The sequence below is a fragment of the Suricata suricatta genome, chromosome 3 (assembly GCF_006229205.1).
Source record: "Suricata suricatta isolate VVHF042 chromosome 3, meerkat_22Aug2017_6uvM2_HiC, whole genome shotgun sequence".
Lineage (NCBI taxonomy): Eukaryota > Metazoa > Chordata > Mammalia > Carnivora > Herpestidae > Suricata > Suricata suricatta.
Genome location: NC_043702.1, coordinates 5,394,464 through 5,406,448, shown reverse-complemented (window position 1 = coordinate 5,406,448; position 11,985 = coordinate 5,394,464). Strand labels below are relative to the sequence as shown.

The 11,985-nt window shown below is 50.7% G+C and overlaps 1 long non-coding RNA gene across 1 annotated transcript; it reads left to right on the top strand.

Annotated features, from left to right (window-relative positions):
* Positions 1–357: 357 nt before the first annotated feature.
* On the top strand, positions 358–1,499 carry LOC115287299. Its single transcript, XR_003906386.1, has 4 exons — positions 358–522; positions 600–735; positions 858–1,319; positions 1,410–1,499. It is a non-coding gene; the product is annotated as an uncharacterized LOC115287299 (long non-coding RNA).
* Positions 1,500–11,985: the final 10,486 nt, after the last annotated feature.

The window sequence follows — 11,985 nt, the reverse complement described above, 5'->3', positions numbered from 1 at the left end:
TTGGTTTTATGTTTCATAAGTGTAATTGTTGAAACAGGGAGGACAGAAAATCATACTTGAGAGGATTTATACTTTTGCCTTTCTAATGCATATACACATATACCTTAAATTTTTTTAATTTATTATTTTTGAGAGAGAGACACAGAGCGTGAGCGGGGTTGGGGAGGGTCATCAGAGAGAGAGGGAGACACAGATTGAAACAGGCTCCAGGCTCTGAACTGTCAGCAGAGTCCAATGCGGGGCTCAAACCCACAAACTGTGAGATCATGACCTGAGTCCAAGTCGGACACTTAACCGACTGAGCCACCCACGCGCCCCCACATATACATTTTTTAAAATTACTCTAGTTGACTTGTGCTTCCTGAAGATCTGAACAGAACTGAAAGATGAAAGACCAAGTTGCCATCTGACCACCATGCATGCCTCTTTCTGACAAGCTCACAGTTTCTTCCCGTCTGATTTATTATGCTCCTTGGCTTTGCGGCACATCTCACAAACTCATCGAGGTAGAAATTCCCAAGGGTGAGTGTCGGTCTCTTAATTACATGGGCTCTTATTGGGGGTGTGAACAAAACAACAAATGTGTTTCTCCTCCATAGGTTGGCATGTCCTGTGTGATGTCCAACTTTACCACAACAGTGCGGGCTGGCTGGTTTACCTCGTGGCAGTGCCCTCGCCCAGAACGTGTTGGCGCCTTCATGTCGTCTCGCAGCCGGGTCCCTTATGGCCTTACAGGTAGCTCACGGGCGTCTTTTCCTCAACAAGTGTCCCCACACAGCAGTCCTGTGGGTGACCCAGTGATCTTACGGGACCTGAGCTTCATGGCTCTAACTTCCTTCTGCTTTATGTCATTTCAGCCTCATATTCATGGCCAAACTGGAAAACTTGTGGTGGGTTGAACTGCACCAGCTCCAGAGTCTTGCTCACTTCCTGTAGAAGACACCAGCCGTGGGGTATTGGCATCTCATCAGCTCTTCTGAGGGGACAATGGTGCAGTCAACAGCAAGATGGCAGAGTCCTGGTAGTCTCTGTATCGGGTTGACCTCCTATGAGCTTGCAGGGAAGATGCGTTTGAAATCCTTGAATGAGCTCATGCTATTTTCTTGAAATACACTGAGTTCTGGTAACGTCCTGGAGTGCAGGGTCCCTTCCTCATGCTGGTTTCCCTTGTGCCTCCAGGAGCCCCTTGCATGGATTGGAGTATCCTGGGTGTTGAGTTCATTGTAGGGTCTTGGCTCAAAATCCTAGACCAAGAGCCACTAAGAAAGGTCTCTGGATACTTCTTGCTGAGTTCTGTTTCTTATCCCCGGTACACGGAGGTGAGTGTGAGGGGTGGGACATTGAGGACTAAGCAGACTGTTCATTGGTGTCACTTTTGTGCTGGTTTTTTTTTTTTTCTCTTCTTTCAGGGGACGAAGGAGTCTGTTCCAAAGGACAGAATGGGAAATTCAATTAAAAGTCTCAAAATTCAAACCCAGGGGTACCTGGGTGGCTCAGTCAGTTAAGTGGCCAAATTTTGATTTTGGCTCAGGTCATGATCTTACAGTTTGTAAGTTCGAGCCCTGCACCAGACTCTGCACCGACAGCATGGAACCTGCTTGGAATTTCCTCTCATCCTCTCTTTCTGCCCCTCCCCTGATCGCACGAGTGCGCATTCTCTCTCTCTCTCTCTCAAAATAAATAAGCTTTAAAAAATAGTGTTTAAGAGAGATACTGGCAGTTGGATGATTCTAGAACAGATTCTGAGAAGGGACTAAGGAGAGGCAGGGAGATGGCTGTCTGGCGCAGACTCCTCATAGTCACTCTCCCTCTGGGCCCTTCCTGGCTCCCCACACATGCGGAGGTGCTCCCAGGTGGAAAGATCACCAGACTCCCCTCCTCAAATTCCCACTTCCTGTTGGAGCTCCCAGCTCCGCTCTCCACTCTCTCCAGCCTACCACCCACTGCCTAGTCTCCCTACTCGCTTTCTTCAGAGCACTTATCATGAAGCACAAGCCATAATTATCTTGCTTTCCTGCTTCTTCTCTCCCCCAAGCCTCAGGGGTCTGCCTTCCTCATTCTTTATTGAATCCCTGTGTCCAGTACAGTGCCTAGCTTAGCTCCAGAACGACTCATTGAATGCATGCCGCTTGCGTATGGGACACTGCACAGGTGGTCAGGACTTGGGCAATGAAGAGGTTGGACAAATTCAAGTTCGCAGGAAGCACGGTGCTATCATCAAAGACAGGGCGGTAGCGGGGGCCAGAGGCGGCTTTGGCAGCAATGTGGGGGATTCTGTATTGACATCCAGCATCTCTGCTAAGGTAGCGGACCGCCACCAGAAAGAGCCCAGTAGAGGCAGAGGACAAGGACGGAGAGAAGACAGTCAGGATTGAGAAAAAGGGAGAGCAGGTGTGCTGCATACAAAAGAAGGCATGGAAACCACAAGAGGGTGGAAACCACAAAGAGGCACTTCGTCCAATGTCCTTTTTTTGTAGTTGAGAAACTCTGGGCGAGCAAGGTCACCCCGTTAGCGGCAGAGGTGGGTCTACAATCTGCCTCCTTGTTGGAAGCGGTTATGGGTTCAGAGGCAGAAGAGGACTCCCTGACTCCCGGACCTCCCAGTGCAGTCCCGTTTCCATTTCTCCAGATTTCTTACAGTTTGACTGAAATCAACCAGATTCTGAATGTCCCAAACATTTGTCTAACGTCTGTAAGATTCCTCCTCGGGCTTCCTGGCAATCCCTGGGGAGAGAAAACCACGGAAACAGAATGGCATGCAATTATTTCAATACTGGAATCGTGTTCTGAGGAGTCCAGTAAGCTAAAGGAGGACCCTAAGTTGTCCCATAAACTTGATTAAACAGGACTTTTCCTGCATGATTGACACCGAGTCCAACGTTGACAGCAAGCTAACCTCCAGGAGTGCTAGTTAACTTGATTTTAATGAACCCCAGAGACTGGGCTTCTGGTATTGGCTACTTGACAGAGTCTACTAATGTGAAATGCCTCTGGCTACGGAGAGCTAAAAATGTTAGATAAAATATGACAAAGTTTATTTCAGATACATAATTGAATTAACAAACAAGAAAGAGAGACCGCCAGATGCTAGAAACAAAGAGGAACCCAAATCAGATCAGTCCGGTGTGATTCGCAGCTGCAGCCACTGAGGGGCTTGAATGGGGTTAATTAGCCCAGAAATCCACTGTGGGAGCCATCGTTTTCTGTGCGCACCCGGTGAGGACAGGAGATGAGGTCTTTGAAGAAGTTAGAACTCAGACCTTTGCAGAACGCAGAGATTCTTGAAACTCAGCCCTCTTAATGAAGAGGATGTAAAAAAAACTCCACCTGCCAATCAACGTGCCTCTGTCCAGGGCTGTGAAAAGGGAAAAAAAAAAAAAAAGTCTGAGTTGATATTATTTATATGGTGTAGCAATCCCGAAGTTGAGTTTGCAACATATAAATTGGTCCTGCATTGAAAATACTCGCAGAAGCAATTCCAGACCTTGAGCTAATAGAATGACCTGAAAAAAAGATCCCACAAAAAATGAGCATGTTCAAGGCTCTGAAAGCATTTAAATTTTTTTTTTAATATTTTTAATTTATTTTTGAGAGAAAGAGAGAGACAGTGTGAACAGGGGAGGGTCAGAGAGAGAGGGAGATACAGAATCTGAAGACAGACTCTAGACTCTGAGCGGTCAGCACAGAGCCTGACGCGGGGCTCAAACCCACGAACTGTGAGATCATGACCTGAGCCGAAGCCGGACATTTACCGACTGAGCCACTCAGGCGCCCCTATGAAAGCATTTCTAAAGAAGAAATAGCAAATATCACGAAAGGGACACCTGGGTGGCTCAGTTGTTGAGCATCTGACTTCGGTTTGGGTCATGATCTCACCGCTTGTGGTTCGAACCCTGCATCAGGCTCTGTGCTAACAGCTCAGAGCCTGGAGCCTGCTTCTGATTCTGTGTTTCCCTCTTTCTCTGCCCCTCCCTTGCTTGCACTCTGTCTCTCTCTTTGTTTCAAAAATAAATAAACATTAAAAAGAAAACAACCACCACCCTGGCCCTGGGGCGCCTGGGGGGCTCAGTCGGTTAAGCATCTGACTCCGGATTTCAGCTCAGGCGATGATCTTCTGGTTTTGTGGGTTCAGGACTCTGTGCACTGTCCTGACCGGGTGGAACCTGCCTGGGAGTCTCCCTCTGTCCCCTTCCCCTTGCTCCTCCCCCCGTCATGCTCTCTCAGTCTCTCGCTAAATAAATAAATTTGGGGAAAAACACCCTGGTTTTATCAGGACACCTTAGAACCAGTTTGAAGCCACCAGTCACTTTCCTCTCTGCATTTCAGATCCACAAGAACTTGCCCCACAGGAACCTAGTGTGCTAGTCCTGGATCAGGATTCATTCACTGAGCATTTACTAATCCACCCACACAACACGCGGAATCCAGGCGGCAGGGCCAGGAGGTAAGTATGCCAAGGCCAAGGCCCCAGCCACGGCTCAGGGAGGCCCCTTGTCTGCAGAGCCATCCTGCCTCGATGGGACCCTCCTTCCCTCACACACCCCTCCACGTCTAAGTGTTCCTGGTTCCACAAAAGATCATCGAAGACTCGGGAAACTTGATCAGCTTGTTTATCCACAAGTGTGAGCCTCTGCACACCCTAAATTCCCTTAGACTTTCTTCTTTGTTCCTCTGGGGGTTCATCCCCACAGCCTGTGGGGCAGCCGCTGCAGCCCGCTCCTCCGCACATCAATCCTGCTTTCGGGACTGCATGACGGGCACCATCTGCCAGTGCCTGCCCGTGCGGTAGGACCCTTTCTATGGCTGCGTTGGCCTTTCTAGAAGGACCTGGGGAAGGGAGGGCAATTCCCACAGAGTGCAGAGACTGAATGAGGGCAGCTAGCTCAAAACTCAGATCCTTTCTCATTCTTATTCCGGTCTTCATCATCTGCAGAATTTGCTGGAACCACCACTAACAAAAAAATACCTCACATAAGGGTCTGATGGTGTGGGAACCCTTTAGTTATAAAATATGAAGGAAAAAGAACTCCTTAGCAATTTCAACTTCAAGAAAGGTCACTCTTATGAGATCAAGCTACATTCCTGCAGATTATTTTTTTAATGTTTTATTTATTTTTGAGAGAGATAGTGTGAGCAGGAGAGGGTCAGAGAGAGAGGGAGACACAGAATCTGAAGACAGGCTCCAGGCTCTGAGCTGTCAGCACAGAGCCCGAAGCGGGGCTTGAACCCACAAACCAGGAGATCAGGACCTCAGCTGAAGCCGGACACTCAACCGACGGAGCCACCCAGGAGCCCCTCCTGCAGAGTTTAAATGAGTCCTTATAAGTGCACCATGAGTGCCAGCTAGGTGTGTGATGAACTTGCCACTTACCAACATTGCTGAAACACACACACACACACACACACACACACAAATACACACACATGAGTTTTCTTTTTCACTGCTTTTAATTAGGTTTGTCGCTTGTTCAGAAATGCCCAAATCCTACCTGATTTTAAAGGAAAATCCACCTCTTTGGAAACTCAAGATTTGAACTTTTTATTTCTTTTTTTTTTAATGTTTTATTTATTTTTGATACAGAGAGAGACAGAGCATGAGATGGGGAGGGGTAGAGAGAGAAGGAGACACAGAACCGGAAGCAGGCTCCAGGCTCTGAGCTAGCTGTCAGCACAGAGCCTGACGCAGGGCTCGAACCCACGAACGTGAGATCTGACCTGAGCCGAAGTCGGAGGCTTAACTGACTGAGCCACCCAGGCGCCCCATGAACTTTTTATTTCTTTAAAAATAAACAGATTTAAACCTGTTCGTGGAGATGTCATCTCTAATGGTGATTTAAATGTGTAACAAGAATAGCAGACTCATAAGGCCCTCTGCCTCATATATGGCACACACGTGAGAGCTGAGTCCAGGGCTGAATTCCTGCGTCAGGCTCCTGTAGACATTGGAAACCAAATTTTCCCATTTCAGAGTTAAATTTAAAATTTTTTTATGTCTTTATTTTATTTTCAGAGACAGAGTGAGCAGGGGAGGGGCAAAGAGAGAGGGAAACACAGAATCGGAAGCAGACTCCAGGCTCCGAGCTGTCAGCACAGAGCCTGATGAGGGGCCTGAACCCATGGACTGTGAGATCATGACCTGAGCCAGTCAGACGCCCAACTGACTCAGTCCCCTAGGCGCCCCTAGAGTTAAATTTTAAAATCAATCCTAGTGGATCAGAGCAGACTTATAATGGCCTTGAGAGATAAGCCAGGAAGAAGTCACTGCCTTCGAAGATGGACTAGTATTTCCAAGGGACGAGCCTGGGACCCGTGTCTGGACTTTGCTTGGATCCCGCGCTCCCTGAACAGCATCCGTGGGAATTCACTGGTCAGGCAGAGAGGTGTTTCCAACCACTTGACAGCCAAACACACAAACTAAGTCATGGGCATCAAGATTTCCATCAAATTCTGGGCCCCTCAAGAGACAAAGTTCCGGAGACTGATAGGCTGAGGATCAGAGCCCTGACTCCAGTTCATCCACTGCGGGGACCCAGTCCTGGCCACTCGCCGCCTCTCCAAGCAGCGTGTTGTGCATCTGGGAGCACGGAGCATCTGGGAGCACGGAGCATCTAGGAGCACGGAGCATCTGGGAGCACAGAAGGATGTGGACAAGCCCCCAGCTTCCTCCTGCTAGTCCTCTTCACTAGAGGGCCACTGGCGGCCTAAGATCTCACTTCTCCTCTAGAGTTGGTGATTCAAACATGTGTGAGTTCAGTCATTTGCCTTGGCCATCGTGCACCATGGTGTGGACTGAATCCTGTCGCCTCAAGTTCATATATGGAAGCCCTAACCAACCCCCATGTGACGGTGTCTGGGGATGGGACCTTTGGGAGGTAATTGGGTTCAGATGAGGTCCCGAGGGTGGAGCCTTCACGATGCGGATTAGTGCTCTTATAAGAAGAGTCACCAGAGGGGAGCCTGGGAGGCTCAGTCAGTGAAGCGTCCAACTTTGGCTCAGGTCGCAGTCTCACAGATTGTGAGTTCGAGCCCCACGTCGGGCTCTGTGCTGACAGTGAGGAGTCTGCTTTGGATTCTGTGTGTGTGTGTGTGTGTGTGTGTGTGTGTGTGTCTGTGTGTGTCAAAAATAAGTAAAAATATATATCATTACAAAAAGAAGAAAAGAAGAGACACCAGAAAGCTTGCAACCTCTCTCTCTACTGTGCGGGGACGCAGTGCAAAGGTGATCCTCTGCAAGCCAGGAAGAGGGCTCTCCCCAGAACTTAGCCTTGCTGGTACCTGATCTAGGACTTCCAGTTTCCAGAACTGTGAGGAATAAATTCATGTTGCTTAACCCCCCTGGTCTGTGGTGTCTTGTTCTGGTGGCCCTGCTGATCAGGGCAGACTATGATGTCATTAGGGCCACAGTAGGCAGGACCTTTACTCAGGGGGCGTGGCCTCACACAAGACCCTTGCCCACAGCCTGATGGCCTAGTGCTTTCTCATGCCCGTGTCCCTCACGCAGACCGTGGAGCTCCCTTCAGGGGGCCCCTTCCCCCACAGCTGGGCTTGCAACACACTAATCTGCTCCGGTTTCTACCTTTGCAGAGTTGCTGTTTCAACTCCTCCTTCCAGTAGATCGCTGAGACCACTGCCTGATTCTACCCAATCTGAGACCTGCATAGACATCACCCCAGGTGCCCCAAGGTGGCCATAGAACCTTTCCCAACGGGTTACCTGATAACCGTACACTTGCCGAGTGACCCAGACAGAAGGAAAGGAAAGCATATTGCCCACAATGAACTGAGAAACAGGCTTTAAGAGAGGGACAGCGTGGGTATTGGCGCTAAGAGAGAATGAGATGGGGAGGGCAGCAGGTGCAACCACGGATTGGCTCTTTTCTTCTGTTGAGCAATTCCAACAGCGCCTCCTTCGGGGAGCCCTCCAGGATACCTGAATCTAACCACACCATCCCCTTAGCTCCACTGGCCTCTCTGTACATTTTTAGGAGCTGCTCATACGACACTGTCTTGTGATTTCTTTGTGTTTCAGGCTCTAGCCTCCTCCGGGTGCCAGAGCATGAGTGTCTGTGCCCAGTTCATCCTTTGATCTCAAATACCAAGAGCAGTGTCCCTACTATAGTGGATGCTCTTTAGAATTCCATTTAATTGAATGGAATCCCTTTCTAGGCATCCCAGCCCAGTGAGAATCTTCCTTTCCCTCCTTGAGATTCTCTCCCACCCTCCAACCCCGTTCCCCACACAACATTTTCCTCTAATAGGTTCTGATGTCCCCTCCTCCTGGGAGGAGCTCAGAGAGGGGCATTCAATTCATTATCATCTTTCTTAGTTTCATAGAACCAATGGGCCATGACACCCAGTTGACCCTGACACCCAGTTGACCATGACCATAGAACCAATGGGCCTGACATCAGTTGTTTTCCCAGAAAGATGCTCCCAGCTTCGCTTCTGTGCTCCGATTCTTAGCTTCCTTAAGTTTCCCTGGGTAAGTGAGGTGCTCGCCATTCGGATCGAATTTCTGAAGTGGATTGCTCCAAAGTGCCATTTTGGGCGTCCCCAGATGATTAGACAACCACATGCTCACATTCGCCACCGTCCTCTAGGAAAAAATCCTTCTAAAGGGTTATTAAAAATCTGTTCTTTGATGAGTCGTCTCATGCGTTGGCTTGCCCCTTGTCATGATTGTTTACTGCACCCCAGACGTTCGCCGGAGGCACAGGCGGGCGCCATTCTGCAGCGCTGGATGCTTATTACTTAGCTGCCTCTATGGCCGTGCACTTGAAAATGGAGTGTGTCAGGGCAGTGACGTCTCTGCCATCTCTCTGAGCATGCGCAGAGCAGGCGGAAGTGATCCGCCGAGTTCATTCAACCGGATCCAGGCGGATTCAGCCCTCGGGTCATGGCGTGCCGCTCTCCTCTGCCGCCATCTCCAAAGCTTTGCACGAGCCAGGCTTAAAAATGCTTTAAAGTACAAGGTGTATGCTTTTAGAACAAAATTAGGCCACTCCCCCATCCCACCCCACCCCCATGCCACTGTCACGGTCAAGATCTTCTGCAGTATAATTGATACGTAAGCTACGATAATAAAAAATAAACCCAAGCCTTGTCTGAAAACGCTGTAGGGCAGGGGGCGGGAACTTCTTTAAGGGGTTGTATTTTTTTTCCTGTTGCTGCAGCAACAAATCACAACTATAGTGGCTTAAATAATCCAAGTCTATTCCAGCGCTGAAGAGTCACCCGCGTTCTTTGGTTCATGGCTTGTTTCTCTGTCTTCAGCGCCAGCCATCTCTCTGCGTCCACCTTCCCAGGTCCTCTTGTCCCAGTGCTTCTTTTCTGTCTCCCTCTTCTACTTATAAGGCCCCTCCTGAGTCCGTTGGGTCCCTTGGATGATCCAGACAGCCTCCCATCTTAGAACTGTTGATTAATAACGTCAGTTCCACCCATTTCCGCAAAGGGTAACATATTCACAGGCTCTAGGGACCGTGGCGGGGACATCTTTGGGGACCACTATTCAGCCGACCAGCAGTGATTTGCATGACCGGCGGCAGGTGCTGGTGTGGCACCCTGACTGAAGTAAGTGTTTGGATCCACATTCTGGCGTCACCACCTGCTCCGTTGTGCCGTCTTGGGCAAGTCGCTGCGCCTCTCCCTCTGCGGGAGTTTGGGTTCCCCGGGCTGTGGAGCTTGGTTTGGAAGTGATCCCAGGAAGTACTGTGAGGGAGCGGGGACATTTGTCAGGGAGGAAAGTTGGTTGTCACTGTGAGAAGGAAGACTGGGTAGAAATCACTGTTCAGACCGTCCCAATGACAGGCGAGGAAGTCCGTGACCCTGAAAGCTTGGAGCCCCGGTGCTCAGTCCTGCCAATGTGTGCGCTGAGCCTCTGTCATGGCCAGGGGGACCCTGAGGCGGGAGACACTGGGAGCCATCCCCTATCAGTAGGTGGCTCCCAGTGGGCCAAGGGGAGCTGGTGGGGCGCTGGCAGCAGCTGTCACCTCCTCTGAGCCTCCGTGTCCCCAGCTGGCCTTGGAGGACGATCATGACTGCACCTCCATCCAGGTCGGTGTGAGGCATAAACAGGACAAGAGGCAACAATGAGCACAGTGTCTGGTGCCCACGGATTCGAGGCTGGTTATTCGCTGCCTCCCTGGCTGTGCGGTCCAAGAGCAAACACTTTAGCTTTTGCTGTGCCTCAGTTTCCTCACCTGTGACCTCAGGGAGTTTGCGCATCGTAGCACAGGTGCCAGTGCGCGTTAGGCACAGCCTCGAGGCTAAAGGAGTAAAGCTGACACCTTCCAAGCCGGCAAGGGACGAGTGTGATCCCACAAGTGATAGGTCGCTGCAGCTGGGTGAGTGCTGAGCGCCCCATGTCATGAAGCCTCCTGGGACCTGAGTGGTCAGCGGGGCCAGGAGGGCAAGGCTGCTGGAGGGAGGGATGGCCGGAGGGAGGAAGGAGAGCCCTGTGGGCAGAGCAGCAGTGCACGTGCATGTCCCCAGCCTCGCCAGCCTCCCGCAGGAAACCATCACGCTGCTGTCCACACCCCAGGAGCTTAGGGAACCCCAACCTGCACCCCCAGTGATCCTTGCATCCCGCCTTCCTGATGGGAAGTCTACTTCTCCTCCCCGTCCCCCCTGCATGCCTCCTCCTGGTGGGCGTGCTCCACCTCCAGCACACCGGCTGGTCGCAGTAGGAGGTAATGCGTGAGCTGGGCACTGAGCACACCTCTCACAGCTCCAGGAGACAGGGGCACATAAGCAGCGATCTCTCTGTGACGGTCTGGGTTGTTGGCGGATTGGGATAGGCCAAGTGCACCCCAGAGCTATTGATGCCACTGGGAAGGCCAGGGACGGGGGCGGTCGGGGGCTAACCTTGAGCCACTGCTGCCTTCCCATGATTCTGAGCTTCCCCTGAGTGCACCCAAGTGGAGTAAGTGCCTGCTCTTTGCCCAGCCGTGAGCTAAGTATGAAGGTTGCCAGGACAAGAGGGATTCCAGGCTAGAGGAGGAGGGGACACAGATGTAGACCCTCTGCACGATGCGGCCAGGGCCGCAGTGGGGTGTGAACAGCGGTCCGGTCACCCTGAGGGGCTGTGCTGAGGGGCTGTCTATATCTTCCCCTTCAGGAATGGCCCTGCCCACCCTTCAGCCTGGCCCCCTAGTACTGGAGCTGATTCCTGGGCCCAGGGAGTTGTTGAAGAAATTCGTATTAAATATGTTGCTTTAAAAAATTTTTTTAAATGTCTATTTATTTTTGAAAGAAAGACAGATTGCAAGTGGGGGGAGGGGCAGAGACAGAGGGAGACATAGAGTCCGAAGCAGGCTCCAGGCTTCGAGCTGTCAGCACAGAGCCCGACACGGGGCTCAAACCCACGGACCTGAACTGAAGTTGGACGTTTAACCAACTGAGCCACCCAGGCGCCCTGACACTTAACCCGAGACAGTTAAAACTGAATGTGTAGTACAGAGTATGTATCTTTGCGTGTGACTTTTGGTTCCTAGATCCTAAGTCCCTTCGGACTTACTGGAATACGGATGCTGCAGGTTGTGCTCAAAACAAATCAGCTTTAGATTGGAGCCGTCAGTGGTTGGCTGCAGTAAAGCAATGACAGAGAACAGTTAGAACTGGTCTGTCGGGTCATAAATATTTTACTTGCCAGGCTCAGCAAGTTGCGGGTAGGCACTTGCCCTAATAAGTAAGTATTGATTACACTCTAGTCTGGAATCAGAACACATAATTGATGGTCTAGAGGTTTGAGGAATCCCGAGCTATGCATGAAGACAGAAATTACTCCGGTAACAACATTAGAGGGTACTCCCTCCTTTCATTTCAAAACTGGAGTGTAAGCAGGGTTCCGGCGTAAGGTAACATCCAAGGTGGTAGGCTGGCCGATCTGCACCGGCTGGAAAGCTGGCCTGTGGGTCTCCGAGATGGCACAGAGGCTAGGAATCATAGTGCACAAAGGCTCCTGGGTCCAATCCTCTAGTGTCACGCT